We start from the raw sequence: 19,140 nt of genomic DNA, 5'->3' as shown, positions 1-19,140 counted from the left end.
GATGTAGTCCTGTGGAACGGCTTGCCATGCCATTTCCACCTGGCGCCTCAGCTGGACCAGCGTTCGTGCTGGACGTGCAGACCGCGTGAGACGACGCTTCATCCAGTCCCAAACATGTTCAATGGGGGACAGATCCGGAGATCTTGCTGGCCAAGGTAGGTGACTTAACCTTCTAGAGCACGTTGGGTGGCACGGGATACATGCGGACGTGCATTGTCCTGTTGGAACAGCAAGTTCCCTTGCCGGTCTAGGAATGGTAGAACGATGGGTTCGATGACGGTTTGGATGTACCGTGCACTATTCAGTGTCCCCTCGACGATCACCAGCGGTGTACGGCCAGTGTAGGAGATCGCTCCCCACACCATGATGCCGGGTGTTGGCCCTGTGTGCCTCGGTCGTATGCAGTCCTGATTGTGGCGCTCACCTCCACGGCGCCAAACACGCATACGACCATCATTGGCACCAAGGCAGAAGCGACTCTCATCGCTGAAGACGACACGTCTCCATTCGTCCCTCCATTCACGCCTGTCGCGACACCACTGGAGGCGGGCTGCACGATGTTGGGGCGTGAGCGGAAGACGGCCTAACGGTGTGCGGGACCGTAGCCCAGCTTCATGAAGACGGTTGCGAATGGTCCTCGCCGATACCCCAAGAGCAACAGTGTCCCTAATTTGCTGGGAAGTGGCGGTGCGGTCCCCTACGGCACTGCGTAGGATCCTACCGTCTTGGCGTGCATCCGTGCGTCGCTGCGGTCCGGTCCCAGGTCGACGGGCACGTGCACCTTCCGGCGACCACTGGCGACAACATCGATGTACTGTGGAGACCTCACGCCCCACGTGTTGAGCAATTCGGCGGTACGTCCACCCGGCCTCCCGCATGGCCACTATACGCCCTCGCTCAAAGTTCGTCAACTGCACATACGGTTAACGTCCACGCTGTCGCGGCATGCTACCAGCGTTAAAGACTGCGATGGAGCTCCGTATGCCACGGCAAACTGGCTGACACTGACGGCGGCGGTGCACAAATGCTGCGCAGCTAGTTCCATTCGACGGCCAACACCGCGGTTCCTGGTGTGTCCGCTGTGCCGTGCGTGTGATCATTGCTTGTACAGCCCTCCGGAGCAAGTATGGTGGGTCTGACACACCGCTGTCAATGTGTTCTTTTTTGCATTTCCAGGAGTGTACATGGTCCAGTCCTATTAACGTGATCAGCGTTTATGTTCGACGTCAACGTGCAGTAACCCCTCAGGGACGGCAGGTGGCAGCACTAGTAGTGCAGGAGGGAGGGCGGGGGGGAATGTACAAAGTGTGTCGGGGGAAGTGGGGAACAGTGCAGTCGTTGAAACTTCCTGTCAGATTAAAACTGTGTGGGCAGCCAGAGTGGCCGAGCGGTTCTAGGCACTTCAGTCTGGAACCGCGCGACCGCTATGGTCGCAGGTTCGAATCCTGCCTCGGGCATGGGTGTGTGTGACGTCCTTAGGTCAGTTAGGTTTAAGTAGTTCTAGGGGACTGATAACCTCACATGGTAAGTCCCATAGTGCTCAGAGCCATTTGAAACATATTTGCTAAGTCTCATAGTGCTCAGAGCCATTTGAACCAAAACTGTGTGCCGGACCCAGACTCGAAGTTGGGAACTTTGCCTTTTGCGGGCAAGCGCTCTACCAACTGAGCAACCCAAGCACGACTCACGACCCATCCTCACAGATTCCGCCAGTACCTCGTCTCCTGCCTTCCAAACGTCACAGAAGCTCTCCTTCGAACCTTGCAGAACCTAGCACTCCTGAAAGAAAGGAGTTGGTAGAGCACTTGCCCTCAAAAGGCAAAGGTCCCGAGTTCTAGTCTCGGTCCTGCACACAGTTTTAATCTGCCAGGAAGTTTCATATCAGCGCACACTCCACTGCAGAGTGAAAATCTCATTCTGGAAACATCCCCCAGGCTGTGGCTAAGCCATGTCTCCGCAATATCCTTTCTTCCAGGAGTGCAAGTTCTGCAAGAGAGCTTCTGTAAAGTTTGGAAAGTAGGAGACGAGGTACTGGCGGAATTAGAGCTGTCAGGGCTGGTCGTGAGTCGTGCTTGGTTAGCTCAGTTGGTAGAGCACTTGCCAGCGAAAGGCAAAGGTCCCGAGTTCGAGTCTCGGTTCTGCACACAGTTTTAATCTGCCAGGAAGTTTCATATCAGCGCACACTCCGCTGCAGTGGGAAAAACTCATTCTAGTGCAATCGTTGTCGTAATGCGGAAATTGCTCGATTTATCTGTCGTCCAAAACGGCACGATCACTGGCTCTCGGGCCAATGATGGAAACATTAAGAAACGACTAAGTTCGTGAAATTTTCGCATGTCGTCGTGATTAAATTTACCGTGCAAGACCCGAAACCGGCGCCGATGCATCTGTGGTGCTCCACGAGCCGTAGGTAACAGGGGTGACGGAAATGTGTACAGGCGAATTGACGTGCAACTGTTGAGCAACTGCCCACTCAGATGAAGCGAGGGATTACCAACAGTGTCCCCTCAACGACCGTTCAGCGAACCTTGCTGCGTATGAGCCTCTGCAGCAGGCGCCTTTTTTATGCATCTATGCTCGCTGCGGTTGATCGGCGACAGAGTCTGGAATTTGCGCGCCAGTAGCCTCAACTACACGTCCACTGAGTGGCTACAGCTGGTCTTCTCAGATGCATCACGTTTCATGCTCCACCCGACAGATGGCTGCAGTAATCGTTTCATAAAAAGATAGTGCAATAGAGTAGCTCAAATGGAAAGGAACACTTCCTATTTAAATTTCTGCATCCTACACTGTTGGCAGTTCTGTGATTTTATTTCGGTGATTACAAAACTGAGTCGAATGTATGCACTGGGTTGTCTGGGCAGCTAATCATGGCGATTCAGTCAATCAAGTAAGTGAATGTACTGAACATGCTGCAGACCGCTACAGGGAGCCTGTGTGTCAGAATTCTCATCGAGTGTGCATCAACGGTGTCACGATAGAAAAATGGTCCTGCAGTGATCGTTGGAAGGGTCGAGGTCGGAGGAAAGAGCTTTATAGGTTGCGGAATGTTTTCGTGGGATTTCACGGGTGAACTGGTCATTCTGGAAGGCACAGTGGATCAACAAAAATGTGCGTCTACCCATGTCCACCCTTACATTCAGTTTGTTTTCCTCGGCACGATGGCATCTACCAGCAGGACAATGCAACGTGTCGCACAGCTCGCAGTGTACCTACGTGGGTCGAAGAGCACCAGGATGAGTTTACCGTACTGCCCTGGCCACCAAACTTCACGGGTTTAAACCCAATCGCGAATGTGGATTCTAAAACGAGAAACGTAGCGCCGCTGGCCGCTGCACTGGGGCCGGCCGCGGTGGTCTCGCGGTTCTAGGCGCGCAGTCCGGAACCGCGCGACTGCTACGGTCGCAGGTTCGAATCCTGCCTCGGGCATGGATGTGTGTGACGTCTTTAGGTTAGTTAGGTTTAAGTAGTTCTAAGATCTAGGGGACTGATGACCACAGCTGTTAAGTCGCACAGTGCTCAGAGCCATTTGAACCACTGCACTGGAGTCGGCATGAGTCTAGAACCTCACTGAGTCATTTCCTTGCGTGCCTCGCCGCGGTCTGCACTGCAAAAGCTGGTTATTTAGGTTGTTAACATGTAATCGGATTAATATGACTGAACAGTGTGTAGTTGTCTTCAAAGCGCAGCGCTTTCAATAAACTGGAATCTTCTGCGACAAAATCGACTGCTTCGGACGAAAATTACTTCGTTCGCCATAAACAAAATTCTGAGAGAGTCATTTCAAAAGACCTGACAGAACTGAAGAAAATAATTTATTTTACAAAATTTATTTACAGGCTTTCAACATAATCTCAATTTTTCCTACGATGACAGCTTCCCAACGTTTTTGCATCTTCATTGTTGATTCAAATGGTTCAAATGGCTCTGAGCACTATGGTACTTACCATCTGAGGTCATCAGTCCCCTAGAACTTAGAACTATTTAAACCTAACTAACCTAAGGACATCACACACATACATGCCCGAGGCAGAATTCGAGCCTGTTACCGTAGCAGCAGCGTGGTTCCGGACTGAAGCGCCTAGAACCGCTCGGCCACAGCGGCCGGCTCATTGTTGGTCAGATTCATAACTCACCTCAGTGGAAGCTTCATCAGTTGTATCAAATCACGTTTACGGATTTCTTCCTTGAATTTGGGAAACAAATGGAAGGCTTGTGGGCTCTTTATCAGGACTACATGGTACGTATTTCCCATCCATATTTGTCGAGCGTTTCTCTGACTGCTAGGCCAATATACGGTCTTGCATTATCGTGCAAAACGACACTAACTGTAAGCATGTCCGGCCTTCTTTCACTAATTTTCAGGCGCAAAACGTTTTTTCAGAAACAGCATTCAGGAAGCGTCTGTTACAGACGTCCCCTGGGGCACTATATTTGGAGCTATGATTCCTTTCATGTCATACACAAAGATCACCGTCAGTTTCACCTTTGGGTGTTGCCAGTGGAGAGTCGGAACTTTTCCGTTGTGACGACTCAGACTTAACTTCTGGCACAAAAACTCATAAACAGGTTTCATTAATTGCAGCAGTCCTTTACAGAAAATGTTCTCCTTCTGTTGATAACGTTGAAGTAATTATTCTGCTATTCTTTTGCCGCACTCATCTCATGCGGAACCCACTTGGCAGCAACTTTCCTCATCTTCAACTTTTCAGTTATCATCCTATAAACTGAAGAGACAGACATTCTGGCCTTATATCCGATTTTTCACATGTGTTTTAGTCGATCCTCACTCAAAATGTCAGCAACAGTAACCTGAGAGGAGTAGTCTGTTGCAGTTGGTGACCTGCCAGTTCTTGAGTAGTCCTCAGTGCTTGCCCGACCTTCACGGAAATGAGCAGAGCACCGCGATACTGTGCAACGATTCACTACACCATTCTCACACTCTCTTCTTTCACTTAGTGATTCGATTTTGGTGAAGGAACATATAATCCGACCTGACTCGGTTTTATCTTACACTTTAAAACTAAATTAGTCAAGACACAGCCACGTAAACCTGTGAACACACATATATAATGTTGGTGCATAAATTCCTAGAGTTTTTGTTTTGCATATTGTTATTCCGGTAGTTATTGACTTATTTATCGATTGCCTGTTTTTATTTGTAGTCCACTGTTGCTTTATGAGCTTTATGAGTTTACATATTGCCATTCTGTCATTTGGAGGTAGTGAATTGAGCTGTGGACGCTAGAAAATGGAGTGCCAAGCGGGGAAATGGGAGTTTTTGAGTTCAGTAGAGGGGTGACAGCAACGGAGGCAGCCAGAAACATTTCTACATCTACATGACTACTCTGCAATTCACATTTAAGTGCTTGACAGAGGGTTCATCGAACCACAATCATACTCTCTCGCTACTATTCCACTCCCGAACAGCGAGCGGGAAAAACGAACACCTAAACCTTTCTGTTCGAGCTCTGATTTCTCTTATTTTATTTTGATGATCATTCCTACCTATGTAGGTTGGGCTCAACAAAATATTTTCGCATTCGGAAGAGAAAGTTGGTGACTGAAATTTCGTAAAAAGCTCTCGCCGCGACGAAAAACGTCTATGCTGTAATCACTTCCATCCCAACTCGTGTATCATATCTGCCACACTCTCTCCCCTATAACGCGATAATACAAAACGAGCTGCCCTTCTTTGCACCCTCTCGATGTCCTCCGTCAATCCCACCTGGTAAGGATCCCACGCCGCGCAGCAATATTCTAACAGAGGACGAACGAGTGTAGTGTAAGCTGTCTCTTTAGTGGACTTGTTGCATCTTCTAAGTGTCCTGCCAATGAAACGCAACCTTTGGCTCGCCTTCCCGACAATATTATCTATGTGGTCCTTCCAACTGAAGTTGTTCGTAATTTTAACACCCAGGTACTTAGTTGAATTGACAGCCTTGAGAATTGTACTATTTATCGAGTAATCGAATTCCAACGGATTTCTTTTGGAACTCATGTGGATCATCTCACACTTTTCGTTATTTAGCGTCAACTGCCACCTGACACACCATACAGCAATCTTTTCTAAATCGCTTTGCAGCTGATACTGGTCTTCGGATGACCTTACTAGACGGTAAATTACAGCATCATCTGCGAACAACCTAAGAGAACTGCTCAGATTGTCACCCAGGTCATTTATATAGACCAGGAACAGTAGAGGTCCCAGGACGCTTCCCTGGGGAACACCTGATATCACTTCAGTTTTACTCGATGATTTGCCGTCTATTACTACGAACTGCGACCTTCCTGACAGGAAATCACGAATCCAGTCGCACAACTGAGACGATACCCCATAGCTCCGCAGCTTGATTAGAAGTCGCTTGTGAGGAACGGTGTCAAAAGCTTTCCGGAAATCTAGAAATACGGAATCAACTTGAGATCCCCTGTCGATAGCGGCCATTACTTCGTGCGAATAAAGAGCTAGCTGCGTTGCACAAGAGCGATGTTTTCTGAAGCCATGCTGATTACGTGTCAATAGATCGTTCCCTTCGAGGTGATTCATAATGTTTGAATACAGTATATGCTCCAAAACCCTACTGCAAACTGACGTCAATGATATAGGTCTGTAGTTAAATGGATTACTCCTACTACCCTTCTTGAACACTGGTGCGACCTGCGCAATTTTCCAATCTGTAGGTACAGATCTATCGGTGAGCGAGCGGTTGTATATGAGTGCTAAGTAGGGAGCTATAGTATCAGCGTAATCTGAAAGGAACCTAATCGGTATACAATCTGGACCTGAAGACTTGCCCGTATCAAGCGATTTGAGTTGCTTCGCAACCCCTAAGGTATCTACTTCTAAGAAACTCATGCTAGCAGATGTTCGTGTTTCAAATTCTGGAATATTCCATTCGTCTTCCCTGGTGAAGGAATTTCGGAAAACTGCGTTCAATAACTCCGCATTTGCGCAGTATCTGGAGAGAATGCCATTGGACAAAACAGGCAGGGAACGGTTTTTCTCGTTTTAAGGAGGGTCGTTTTCACATTACTGAGTCTCCACGTTCTGGAAGAAGTTCGACGTTTCATGAAGACCGTGTGTACATCAGTGCACTCGAGAACTGGCAAAATATGGTAAACTGTAACCATCCCACCTCAGTGAGATATTAGCATGCAGTGGAGAAGGTCCAAAACTTAGGTTTATGGGTACCGCATGCTGTTAGCCAAAACTCGGGCTTATGGGTACCGCATGCTCTTAGCCAAAATCAGAAAAATCAACAGGTGGCGATATGTGCATCTCTGCTTGCTGTTCATCAACTGGCTCGTGAAGGACGCCGAAGATACCTATACTGTATCCTTTCTGGTGACTACACATAATGTATTTACGTGAACGTAAGAAAAAGAAAGGCATGGCTGAGCCCAAACAAACCAGCAACTCCACACCACAAAAGACAATGGAAAAATGGAAATGAGTGCATGTCATCGTTGGCCGGGAGGCCCTATCCGGGGAAGTTCGGCCGCCAAGTGCGAGTCTTATTTCGGTCGACGCCACACTGGGCGACTTCCGCGCCGGTGATGAGGCCGAAATGATGATGAGGACAACACAGCACCCAGTCACCGAGCGCTGAAAATCTCCAACTCACCCGGGAACTGAACACGGGCCCGCTTGCATGAGAGGCAAGCACGTTACCACCCAGCTAAGCAGGCGGACACAGAACATACGTTATGCATCTAGAGGAGCAGCGAGGTTGTGGTGTACTACGAATTGCTCCCCCGAGGTGTAACCATGAGTGTTGACATTGTCAGCAACGGAGACGTCTTACAGACGCAATCCCAGAACAAGGATCAGGAAGACTGTGTGAGGATACGCTGCTCTACGATGAGATCCGCTCGCAATCTGCTAGACCGACAAAAAATACTATGATGGAGATGGGTTGGGAAGTCATTTCACACGCAGCTTATTTACCTAACCTTGCGCCCTCTGATTTTCACCTTTTCCGATCTCTGTCGAACAACCTTGAAGGAACTTCCTTTCCGGATGAAAATGCGCTCCGAACATCGCTTAAAACTACGTGATTTCTGTATTTGCGGAATCGAAAAGTTACTCCAGCGTTGGCAGCCTTTTGTAAATAGTGCAGCAGAATATATTATTGACGACTAAAGTCTCTGTTGCGTGTATCTGTGCAGGTTATCAAACTTATGGATAAAAGCGACGAAGTTATGCACCAGTCAGTTGCGACCGTCACGCCGAACGTCTCGCTCACAACTGACATGAATTTCGGCTCGATCACGCCACCGTAATGTTGCGCAGCACAGAGTGCAGGAGTTTTGTGATGTCCCTCGTATGCAATAAATGTTGGTTCTGATGTCACATAGCAGAGTCGGCGGAAAGCACAGGCGGCTGCCTTCTATGACCCTGTTATTGAAAAGCTGGTATTTGACAGATCTCTAAGTGTGTTGGCACTGTGCAGACAAATATTGTGAATGTGTTGCCAGATATTGCAAATAACACATTTCTGATTTTCACTGTTGTTTCCATATTGCGAAAAATGCACCACTACAAAAATTTACCTGAAATGACCGATTGCTTTAGATACTGATATTTTTTCCTATTATTTATTTTATCAACTTTCTTCGTGTGGTTCAAAGTTTCGAGTTTGACTTTAGTTTTAGAAATTATCCCTTGCTTTACGAATATGCGTTGGAAGTCAGAACAGCCTATTATTCGCGGTGATATATTAGTTTTTGTGGGGAATATCTTTCACCACCTAATCTAGCATCTTGACACTGCTGTATTCATCAAATAATTTCAGCGCCCAACGTAAAATGTAGTAAGAAGCGAATCCCTTACCGCAGAAAAGTAGTTTTTATGTGGAGTGCTTGCACACTTGTAACTAGACTCGTCACAGTGTGATAGTAAGCTAAAACACAAATAGTAACAAATAACAATCATATATTTAAATAATCTACAGAAATTCTCATCCTTAATCTGACAATAAGACGGCACGGCAGAATATTTATCTGATCTGCTAAGCGAACATTGGGTTGCTAATTTAACATGAGGGCAATTTTTTTTCGACGTGAGGTCGGTAGTGATATGGAAACAACAGTGAAAAACTAAAATGTTTTATTTGCAGTATTTGGCTAAACCTTCTAATACTTGCCTGCATAGCGCCACTCCGATTTAGACATCTATCACATTGTAGTACCACCTTTTCAATAACTTTGTCATTGTATAGTATTGTATGTCAATCGGGGGCATAGAAGCGACGAAAAGGCACCGTCCCCGCCGCAGTCATAGTGGCCCACAGCCCCACGACGACTACCGCAGTCCACTTCACCCCTCCGCCACCCCACACCGAACCACTCTTTCAGGGTTATTGTGCGGTTCGGACCCCGGTGCCCCCCCCCCCCCTTGGGAACATCTCTCACCAGACGAATGTAACCCCTATGTTTGCGTGGTACAGTAATGGTGGTTTACGCGTACGTGGAGAACGTGTTTGCGCAGCAATCGCCGACATAGTGTAGCTGAGGCGGGATAAGGGAAACCATTCCGCATTCGCCGAGGCAGATGGAAAACCGTCTAAAAACCATCCTCAGACTGGCCGGCTCACCAGATCTCGACACTAATCCGCCTGGCGGATTCGTGACGGGGAACAGGCGCCCCTTCCCAATCCTGAAAGCCGTGCGTTAGATCGAACGGCTAACCGGGAGGGCAACCTTGTCATAGAAGTGAAGTCCGCCTATACTTTCAGTCAAGTCCTTTCGCTGCTCTGCAGTTCGCTGCCTGTTCGAAAATGTTGTCATTATAGCCGGCGGTCCCTGTGAGGAAAGAGATGAAAATCGGGTAGAACCAAGTCCCACCGCAAACGTTGGAGGAACGTCCCTCTCTTGCAGTTACTTTGTGCGACTGAGTATTGTCATGAAAAAGTAAACACAAGACAGTTACGATGCGTAAGCAGCATAAAATCAGGCAGAACCCGTCGACATGAAGAAATCGCACGTCGAACTTGGCGTAAGACTATTACTCTAGATCTCGGCACCTTTACATGCTCGTTGTGTGCTCACAACTGAAAAGTACAACATGACACGATCGGTGGGCATGCTAGCGACTGCGCAATACTTCTGCGCAAAATTTCATCGAATTTTTCCGCGACCGATCGAACTTTGACGATCACTCGTTGACAGCTACTGTACTGTGACTGAAAAAAGAAGGACATTTGCGCAAAAGTATTAAGTACAGTATGCAGCGAATGAAATGAGTACGGTTCAAACCACTGTCCCACGTTCTTGCTTTTGCTTCTATAATTTCTTTTGACAACTTTGGGTATATTGAAGGCTTCAGATAGTTGATGACTTTGAGCCAGTTGACGATGTAAGGGCAGGCAGAAGACTTTCGGTAAGCTAACAGCTTTGGATAGGCGAATGCCTTCGCCTAGGTTGGTAACTTCGTGTCAGTTGCCGACTTAATGTAAGTTGGTCAGTTTGGGTACGGTGGTGACTTTGGCAGATTGGTAACTTCTAGTAGACTGGTGACTTCAGGTATGTTGTTACGCCGGCCGCTGTGGTCGAGCGGTTTCAGGCACTTCAGCCCGGAAATACGTGGCTGCCACGGTTACAGGTTCGAATCCTGCCTCGGGCACGGATGTGTATGATGTCCTTAGGTTATTTGGGTTTAAGTAGTTCTAAGTCTAGGGTACTGATGACCTCAGATGTTAAGTCCCATAGTGCTAAAAGCCATTTATGTTGGTGACTTTGGGTAGGTTAATGACTTTTGATACTGTGGTAAATTCGGGTAGGTTCGTAAATCTTGGCTGATGAGTGACCTCATGTAGGTTGGTGACGTAGGTTGCATTGGTTATATAAAGCAGTTTGTTGACTTTGGGTAGGATGGTAACTTTGGGTAGGTTGGTGGTCTGAAGAAGATGGAGATTTCCATTAGGTTGGTGACTTTGGTTGCGTTGATGAATTTGGGTACATTGGTGGCTTTAGGTACACTGGTGACTTTGGGTACATCGATGACTGAGTACGTTGGTGACTTGAAGTAGATCTGTAACCTGAAATAGGTTGATTGGTGACTTTGGTTAGGTTGGTAGCTTTGGGTAGGCTGATCAGGTAGGTAGGTAATTTGAGACAGAATGGTGGTGCGCCCGGGTTCCCGGGTTCGTTTCCCGGCGGGGTCAGGGATTTTCTATGCCTCGTGATGGCTGGGTGTTGTGTGTTGTCCTTAGGTTTAAGTAGTTCTAGGTTCTAGGGGACCGATGACCATAGATGTTAAGTCCCATATTGCTCAGACCCTTTTGAACGATTTTGAAATGGTGGTGTCAGGGTAAGAGCTCTTTCGTTCAGGATGACAGTTCATTATGATGAATGAAGATAGTCCACTTGACGGTGTGTAGAGCAGTATTTATGGGAGGCGTTATTCAATGATATTCTTTATTTTCCATAATTTACTATAAATAACCCACAGTTAAAAATCCAATTCTCAATAGTACAACCCACGCTCCCGCTTTGTGTGTGTGTGTGTGTGTGTGTGTGTGTGTGTGTGTGTGTGTGTGTGTGAGTGTGTGTGTGTGTGCGTGTGTGTGTTCTGTGTATGCGAGTGAATGAGAGATAGATAAGAGAGAAAGGGGGCGAGAGAAATTAAGCGACTGTTTGAGAGGGTTATTATAAAAGAAGTAGGGAAGTAGTGAAAGAGAGTGCCTGAGAAGAGGAGGGAGACAAAGAGTTACACATAGGGCCTGGCGGAGTACTGCCGCGAAGCCCCAAGACTTTGGAAGCGCAGTCGCCTGGCCGTCCTCTTGAGAAGAGACGGGGCGCGGGGCCTGAACAATCCAATTCTACCGGCGCGGTACGTGGGAGGAAAGCCCGCTCTTAGCCAACGTAGAGCGAGGCTCGGCGCTACGGGGTACCGGAGGTAGCCGTGGGCCAATAGTAAAACAGGCAATCTGCGGAAAATTGCGACGCCGAGAAGGCGGCGTGCGCGCACCGCAATGTATGGCCGGCGCGGTCGGTGAATACGGTAGAAAGGTAGCGGCAGCAGCGAGAGTCACTCACCCGGCCGCAACAGCAACTCACGGCTGTCCGCTTGCTGGGTTCACGGCCTCCTGAAACACGGAGAAAAATACCTGCATTGCTATTTGATACAGCAGTGTCTCAGAGCAAACAAACAGAGAGGTCACAAGGACCGCCCTAATGATCGCAAAAACAGGGTTTTTAAACGTCGCCGTTATCCGGCTGCAATCCCGAAACTTCGCGGAATACTCTTTACGGTTGGAAAGTTGCAAGCATCAGTACGAAATGTAATTTAACGAAAACGGCATAGACTGTACACGTAAAACTTTTCTGTATCATTGAAACCCACCCGATAATGCCTTTCTTGTTCATTATCAAGAGTAAAGAACAATTACGTTACGAACCACGAAGTTCTTTCCACGTAGCATAATGACAAAGAACGTGTACACCGTTTTCCAATGAAATAAAAACAGTGTTATTTATATTGCCCATGGTGTTTACGAGAAAACCTTTTATTAAATTAATTGCTGCTATAAGCAAATGATATAGTAGAACTTTTATAGCTTGAAATATGGTGTGCGGAGAAATAATTTTTTTTTTTTTTGTGTGTGTAAGAGAAGATCTTTAAGATGACCAATTTTGGCTCTATAGGACCTTGGAAGCTACATTACGTAATGAGTTATCTGAGTTATCTTTTTTTGCAGACGTTGGAGACGAAATCTTATTTTTCTACATGAGGTGTTACGAAACTCGACGTAAAATATGCTCCTAGCAGTTAAAGATTGTTTCCAACATGACTATAATGATAAATATTATCTTTAACAGTAGCCCACCTAAATCATGTACCTTCTAACCAATAGGTTGTCGGATGGATTAGTGCATTTACTTCCAGTATATCGCCTCTAAATTTCTATGTATGGTCCCGAGCAGGCTCTCCAATAAGGAAAATTGAACTTAAAGTAGACTGATGGGTCCAAACCCAAGGAATGTTCAGGTTCAGTTGAGTTTGCAGCACAATTTGGGCAGAACGCTGGAGAAAAAATGAAACAAGATATTTTGAAAATTATGAACAATTATTGTGGTTGCAGGATTGTTTCTTGCGATTTTGTAGAAATCACGACGACACTCATTCACGAAAAGGGGATACAACACACTCTTCTATTTACGAAGAGATAAGAGTAAAATCATATGCTTGATATTTCCATAACAGAAAATAAAATAAAAAGGGGAAGCAGAAGAACTATAGCTTGAAGAAAATCAGTTTGGTCATCGTAACTCTCGAGAGCTTGTTAGTGACTTAAACACGGGTATTCCTATAGCTTTTATCAATTTAGAAAATGCATTTCATAACATTATCCGCGAGAAATATAAGAGCTGTACATACAAACCCAAAGAGTGAGAACAGAGAACAGAAAGCAACACAAAGGTAATATTACAGAAGGTGAAAAATAAAATTCCATTTATTTCCAAGCACAGACGACATTTAAAGTGAAGACTTCTAAAGATATTTGTTATTTGGGCACATTAATTAAAGGAAACAATAGATCGCGAATGGAAATTAGAAAGACTTGCACAAGCAAAATTTCCTTTCAATGGAAGAACGCAATTATTCGAGAACAAATTTAGTCTAGAAATTGAAAGCAAGACATTCATCTCGAGTATTCTCTGTACGGCTGTAAATAGGAAATCCACAGAAACGACGGAATCATGGCTTTGTAAAGGGTAACCGGGAAAACCCACCTATATAGAAAATAAATGCAGTGATGATTGTTTGAACGTCTAAATGAATGAAGAAACCGCAAAGCAATTATTCCTAAACGGTAAACGAATTATTTGGACATTTACTTAAATATACACATCAAAAATTTTTTTCAACACCCTGGTTTCCAGAGCTCCTGAAGATAGGCGTTGATAGTGGACACTGTTTCACAGACACAGTCCCTTTGACTCTTCACAGATGTCACTAAATCCGCCCAAAGATACAAATAACCATGCATGAGCACCGCCTATAAGACGGAGAGGATCCGATAGCCGATCAGTTCCAGTTATTCCACCAGGAAGGAGGTTAAGGGCTCGTGTTGTCTGTACTTCTACCATGCCTAGACGGTCAATATGGCGGTTCGATAGCGTCCGGATTGTTACTTTGCGCCAGGAAGGGCTCTCAACAAGGTAAGTGTCCAGACGTCTCGGAGTGAACCAAAGCGATGTTGTTCGGACGTGGAGGAGATACAGAGAGACATGAATTGTCGATGACATGCCTCGCTCAGGTCGCCCAAGAGCTTACTACTGCAGAGGATGACTCCTACCTACGTGTTATGGATCGGAGGAATACTGATAGCAACGCCGCCATTTGGAATAATGCGAGCGGTTCTAGGCGTTACAGTCTGGAACCGCGCCACCGCTACGGTCGCAGGTTTTAATCCTGCGTCGGGCATGGATGTGTATGATGTCCTAAGGTTAGTTAGGTTTAAGTAGTTGTAAGTTCTAGGGGACTGATGACCTCTGAAGTTAAGTCCCATACTGCTCAGAGCCATTTGAACCATTTTTTAAATCACCTCGGATATGACCACGAGGTGCATTTGACCTGCGGTCGTCGCAGGACAACGCTGGCATCAATCCAGATACGCAGAGGTGTGTTGGTGGATGTCACAGTACGGTGCAACGAGTCAGTGTGCTGACTTTTTCAGACTTGCTAATCGCTCAAAGAACACATTGATGACGTTATGAGGGATAGAATACTAGGGCGACTGGAGGCTGGTCAAACACAGCAGGTCGTAGCACGGGCCCTCCTTGTGCCACAATGTGCGATCTCAAGATTAAGGCAACGATTCCAGCAGACAGGAAACGTGTCCAGGCGCTACAGTACGGGACGTCCACAGTGTACAACACCACAAGAAGACCGATATCTCACCATCAGTGCCCGCAGACGGCCACAGATTACTGCAGGTAGCCTTGTTCGAGTCCTTACCGCAGCCTCTGGAACAGTTGTCTCCAGACAAACAGTCTACAGAAAACTGAACAGACATGGTTTATTCTCTCGGAGACCTGAGAGGTGCATTACACTGACCCCTGGTCACAGGAGAGCCCGTAAAGCCTGATGTCAAGAACACAGTACATGGTCATTGGAACAATGGTCCCAGGTTATGTTCACGAACGAGTCCAGGTATAGTCTTAACAGTGATTCTAGCCGGGTTTTCATCTGGCGTGAACCAGGAACCATATATCAGCCTCTTAATGTTCTTGAAAGGGACCTGTATGGACGTCGTGGATTGATGGTGTGGGTTGGTATTACGATTGGTGACGTACACCCCTGCGTATCTTTGACAGAGGAACTGTAACAGGTCAGGTGCATCGGGACGTCCGTCATTTTGCACCAGTATATCCGCCTTTTCAGGGGTGCATTGGGTCCCACCTTCCTCCTGATGGATGATAACGCACGGCCTCAACGAGCTGTTATCGTGGAGGAGTACCTTGAAACAGAAGATATCAGGCAAATGGAGTGGTCTGCGTGTTCTCCAGACCTAAACCCCATCGAGCACGTCTGGGATGCTCTCGGTCGACGTGTCTCTGCACGCCTTCAGACCCCCAAGGGCACTTCAGAAGCTCTGACAGGCACTGCTGAAAGAATTGGAGGCTATTGCCCACCTGATCCAGAGTATGCCAACCTGCTGTGCAGCCTCTGTACGTGTGCATGGTGATCTTATCCCATATTGATGTAGGGGTACATGCGCAGGAAACAGTGGCGTTTTGTAGCACGTGTGTTTCGAGACAGTTTTCTCAATACCAATACCGTGGATTTACAGAACTGTGTCGTGTGTATTCCCTATGTGCCTATGCCAGTTTTGTGTAGTGCCACGTTGTGTGACACCACATTCTGTAATCATCCTAAATTTATGAGCATGAATGTAGTTTGTCTCTTCTTGTTTGTTTGTGCCTCCACAGAGATCTGGTTTCCTGTGTACTTCCTAAGCATCTCTTCGTTTGTTACTTGGTCTCTCCAGCTGATGTTCATCATTCTCCTATAGCACCACATCTTCAGGGCGTCTAGTCGTCTTCTCTCATCTCTTCTCGTTGTCCAAGTTTCACATCCGTATAGGGCCACACTCAAATTGAAAGCTTACATAGTACACATTAGACTTGGTAATGCGTTTTCAGCGTTTCCACATTTTTGTATACACTGGACGTAATACGCATTTATGAGCAAGCAATGAAAGTAATTTTTATATCAAATACTTTGTTTTCCGTTTTGTACTCTGAGTATAAACAGGCGAGGGCAGAGAGTGCTCTCTTAGTATACACTCTGAAGTAAATGTACGACTGCAGGAGCCAGTCAGTTGTAAGTGAAACTTTGTGACCGGCCGGAGTGGCCAAGCGGTTCTAGGCGCTACACTCTGGAACCACGCGACCGCTACGGTCGCAGGTTCGAATCCTGCCTCGGGCATGGATGTGTGTGTGTCCTTAGGTTAGTTGGGTTTAAGTAGTTCTAATTTCTAGGGGACTGATGACCTCAGAAGTTAAGTCCCACAGCGCTCAGAGCCATTTGAACCATTTTTTGAAACTTTGTGTACAATGTCGGTAGTCTGCTTGAGTACTGTGCCGCCTGTAAATAGTGGTAAAAGTCATTACAGTAATATACGCTTAATAAGGAACATGTATCACAAGTAGAGCATTGAAACTTTAGATTTCTCGGTGACATACAAAGATTGCACGAACTAGTGTATAAAGGAAAGATGCCATGTTATCTTTTTCGGATGGCTTGTCTCTCATATGTTGCTGCTTGGATCTTACCTTGTCTTCCTATGTATAGAGGCTTGCTGGTTATTCATGTAAGTTGAATTACTGTTAAATAATAATCATCACTGTTGAATTTTAAAAATTTGTTCTTGCTTCGAAACGGGAACATTTTCTTCTCCTTACCTTTTACTTGGCCAGTACGTTATACGGGTGGAATTTCGTGTGGCATTGTAATTTAATTCCGAAAAGTAGCTTCAGATTGTTTTCTTTTATTTTTCACGCTCTTCATTCTGAACAACACGATTTTTAATGTTATTCACGAAGTCCGATTTTAAGTTAACACAGTACGACTATCTTTGACTGTCGAAAATCATACTGGCAGAACCTTGCATTAACTTTGTCTTGAGCCTGACGAAGTGACATTTCATACTTAATTGGAGTCAAAAAGAAAAATTTTTAATACCCACACCAGAGACAATTCTTCATAGTAGTAAAATATATCTATGATCTCAGAATAATAATTCCTAACGTCACGATATTTTCACCTAACGCAAAAGATATAATTGGAGTGCAGTTTCCGTTATTAAATGTAGGAAGATAAGTTCATAATAATAAAAGATATTTATTCTTGCTTTCCAAATAATATTTCAGGTAGATACTTTCTGAGTTTCACGTAATATAATCAGGTATGGTCTAGTTTAGTACGTAAAAGCCACGTTCAGTTATCAAAATATCTTAAGGAGTCTAAAAATCACCTCAGTAAACAACTTATAATCAGTGCTTCATAACTGTATTTAATTATACTTCTCTACATCTCCAACATTTTTACATCTTGTAGTGGACAAAGTGAAGTATGAAATTAGTACATAATGCGACTGAAGGTTCGCATTCACGAACAGCACTGTCTCATTGATAAAGTTTAAATATTCGTTTGCAGTAATGTTTTCCAAAATGATCGACGCTGCCACAAGTAAGAATAAAATGACCTCGTTGGTAATACTTTAACATTCTCCACGTTGAAAATATCGTGTATTACAACTCGCTATCGCTACACACCTCGTTGGTAATACTTTAACATTCTCCACGTTGAAAATATCATGTATTACAACTCGTTATCGCTACACACTCGGCGTTAAACGGCCGCATACCGATCTGCGCATAGTGGAGCAGCCACTGGAAGAAGAGCAGGAAGAATTTTTCTGTATTATAATTTCATTCATCAGACGCTGTGCGCTGGTGGAGCCAATTTCCTGTTCGTCAGCCTTTGTTAAGTCAAAGTTTCTTAAGGCAACTTATTTACAGTTAACGAAGTTTTAATGATGAGAGAAATGTAAATTTAAATATCACGATGCGGCGGATTTTCCCATGGTCTCGTAGATGAGGTGAACGAGAATTAAGGTGTGGCGGCTGTTGTTGCCGACCCTGCTACGGTTATTGATGTTCCTGGAGAAGGAGTAAATTGTTGAGAGGGTGTATGGTGGACTGTGGTACTCTCGCTAAGGGGACGTATATGCGAGAGGTGCAAGTAGCAAGTGAACGATATAAGAGTATCACCAGTACCTAGCCTGCCTCGTGTTTCTTTATAGAATCCTTTCTAAATCATGAAAGTTTCGATGTCTTGGCTTGCGAGGTCGTATTTTTTCTGAAAAGAATCTCTTCGAAACTGCCAAGAACTGTTGGTGAAATAAACCTTCATTAACTACAGGATCGATTACCTCATAATTAACTAAAGCAACTTGATGGAAACGTTCTCCTGGTGGTATCAAATAAATCACTGCTATCAATAGTAAAATGCGTTTTGCATCCAACAGTAAAAGACATTGATAAATAACTGAAAAAAAAGTCTCAGTCCTCAGTAAGAACGTAATAATCCTAACCCAAAGAAGGCAGGTACTAACAGGTGTTATTATTACTGCATCAGCAACATAGTGAGTCATAGGTGCAGAATATTGACACAGGTTATATACGGATGAAGAAAAAAAATGGGTAGAAGCCAACCTCGGGAAATATCGGTTTGGGTTGCAAGGAACACTTGAGGCAAAACTGACCCTACGGCTTATCTAAGAAGATGCGTTAATGAAAACCAAAAATAAGTTTGTAGCGTTCGAGAAAGCTTTTTGACAGCGGTGAATGGAATACATTCTTTGAAATTCCGAAGATAGGAGTGATGAAATACAGGGAGTGAAAGGTTATCCACAACTTGTATCGCAACCAGGCGGCAGCTGTAAAGAGTCGGAGGACATGGAAGCAGTCTGGAGAAAGAAGTGAAGTTTTTAGCCTGTTCCCAATGTTAGGATGTATATTGACCGAATTGTGAAGGAAAGTAAGGGGAAATTTAAAAAGCTAAGTGAAATTCAGGGGAGAAGAAATTAAAATCTCGAGGTTTCCCGATGACATGATAATTGTGTC

At 45.4% G+C, this 19,140-nt stretch overlaps 1 long non-coding RNA gene across 1 annotated transcript in view; it reads right to left on the bottom strand.

Moving 5' to 3' along the window:
• Positions 1–12,092, bottom strand: part of LOC126282163 (uncharacterized) — an 815,713-nt gene extending 803,621 nt beyond the window's left edge. Inside the window, exon 1 of the long non-coding RNA XR_007551340.1 lies at positions 12,040–12,092. This is a non-coding gene — a long non-coding RNA (uncharacterized LOC126282163). The remainder of the gene's footprint in view (positions 1–12,039) is intronic.
• Positions 12,093–19,140: the final 7,048 nt, after the last annotated feature.

This window comes from Schistocerca gregaria, chromosome 7, assembly GCF_023897955.1.
Source record: "Schistocerca gregaria isolate iqSchGreg1 chromosome 7, iqSchGreg1.2, whole genome shotgun sequence".
Taxonomy (NCBI): Eukaryota; Metazoa; Arthropoda; class Insecta; order Orthoptera; family Acrididae; genus Schistocerca; species Schistocerca gregaria.
This window is presented reverse-complemented; position numbering and strand designations above follow the sequence as displayed.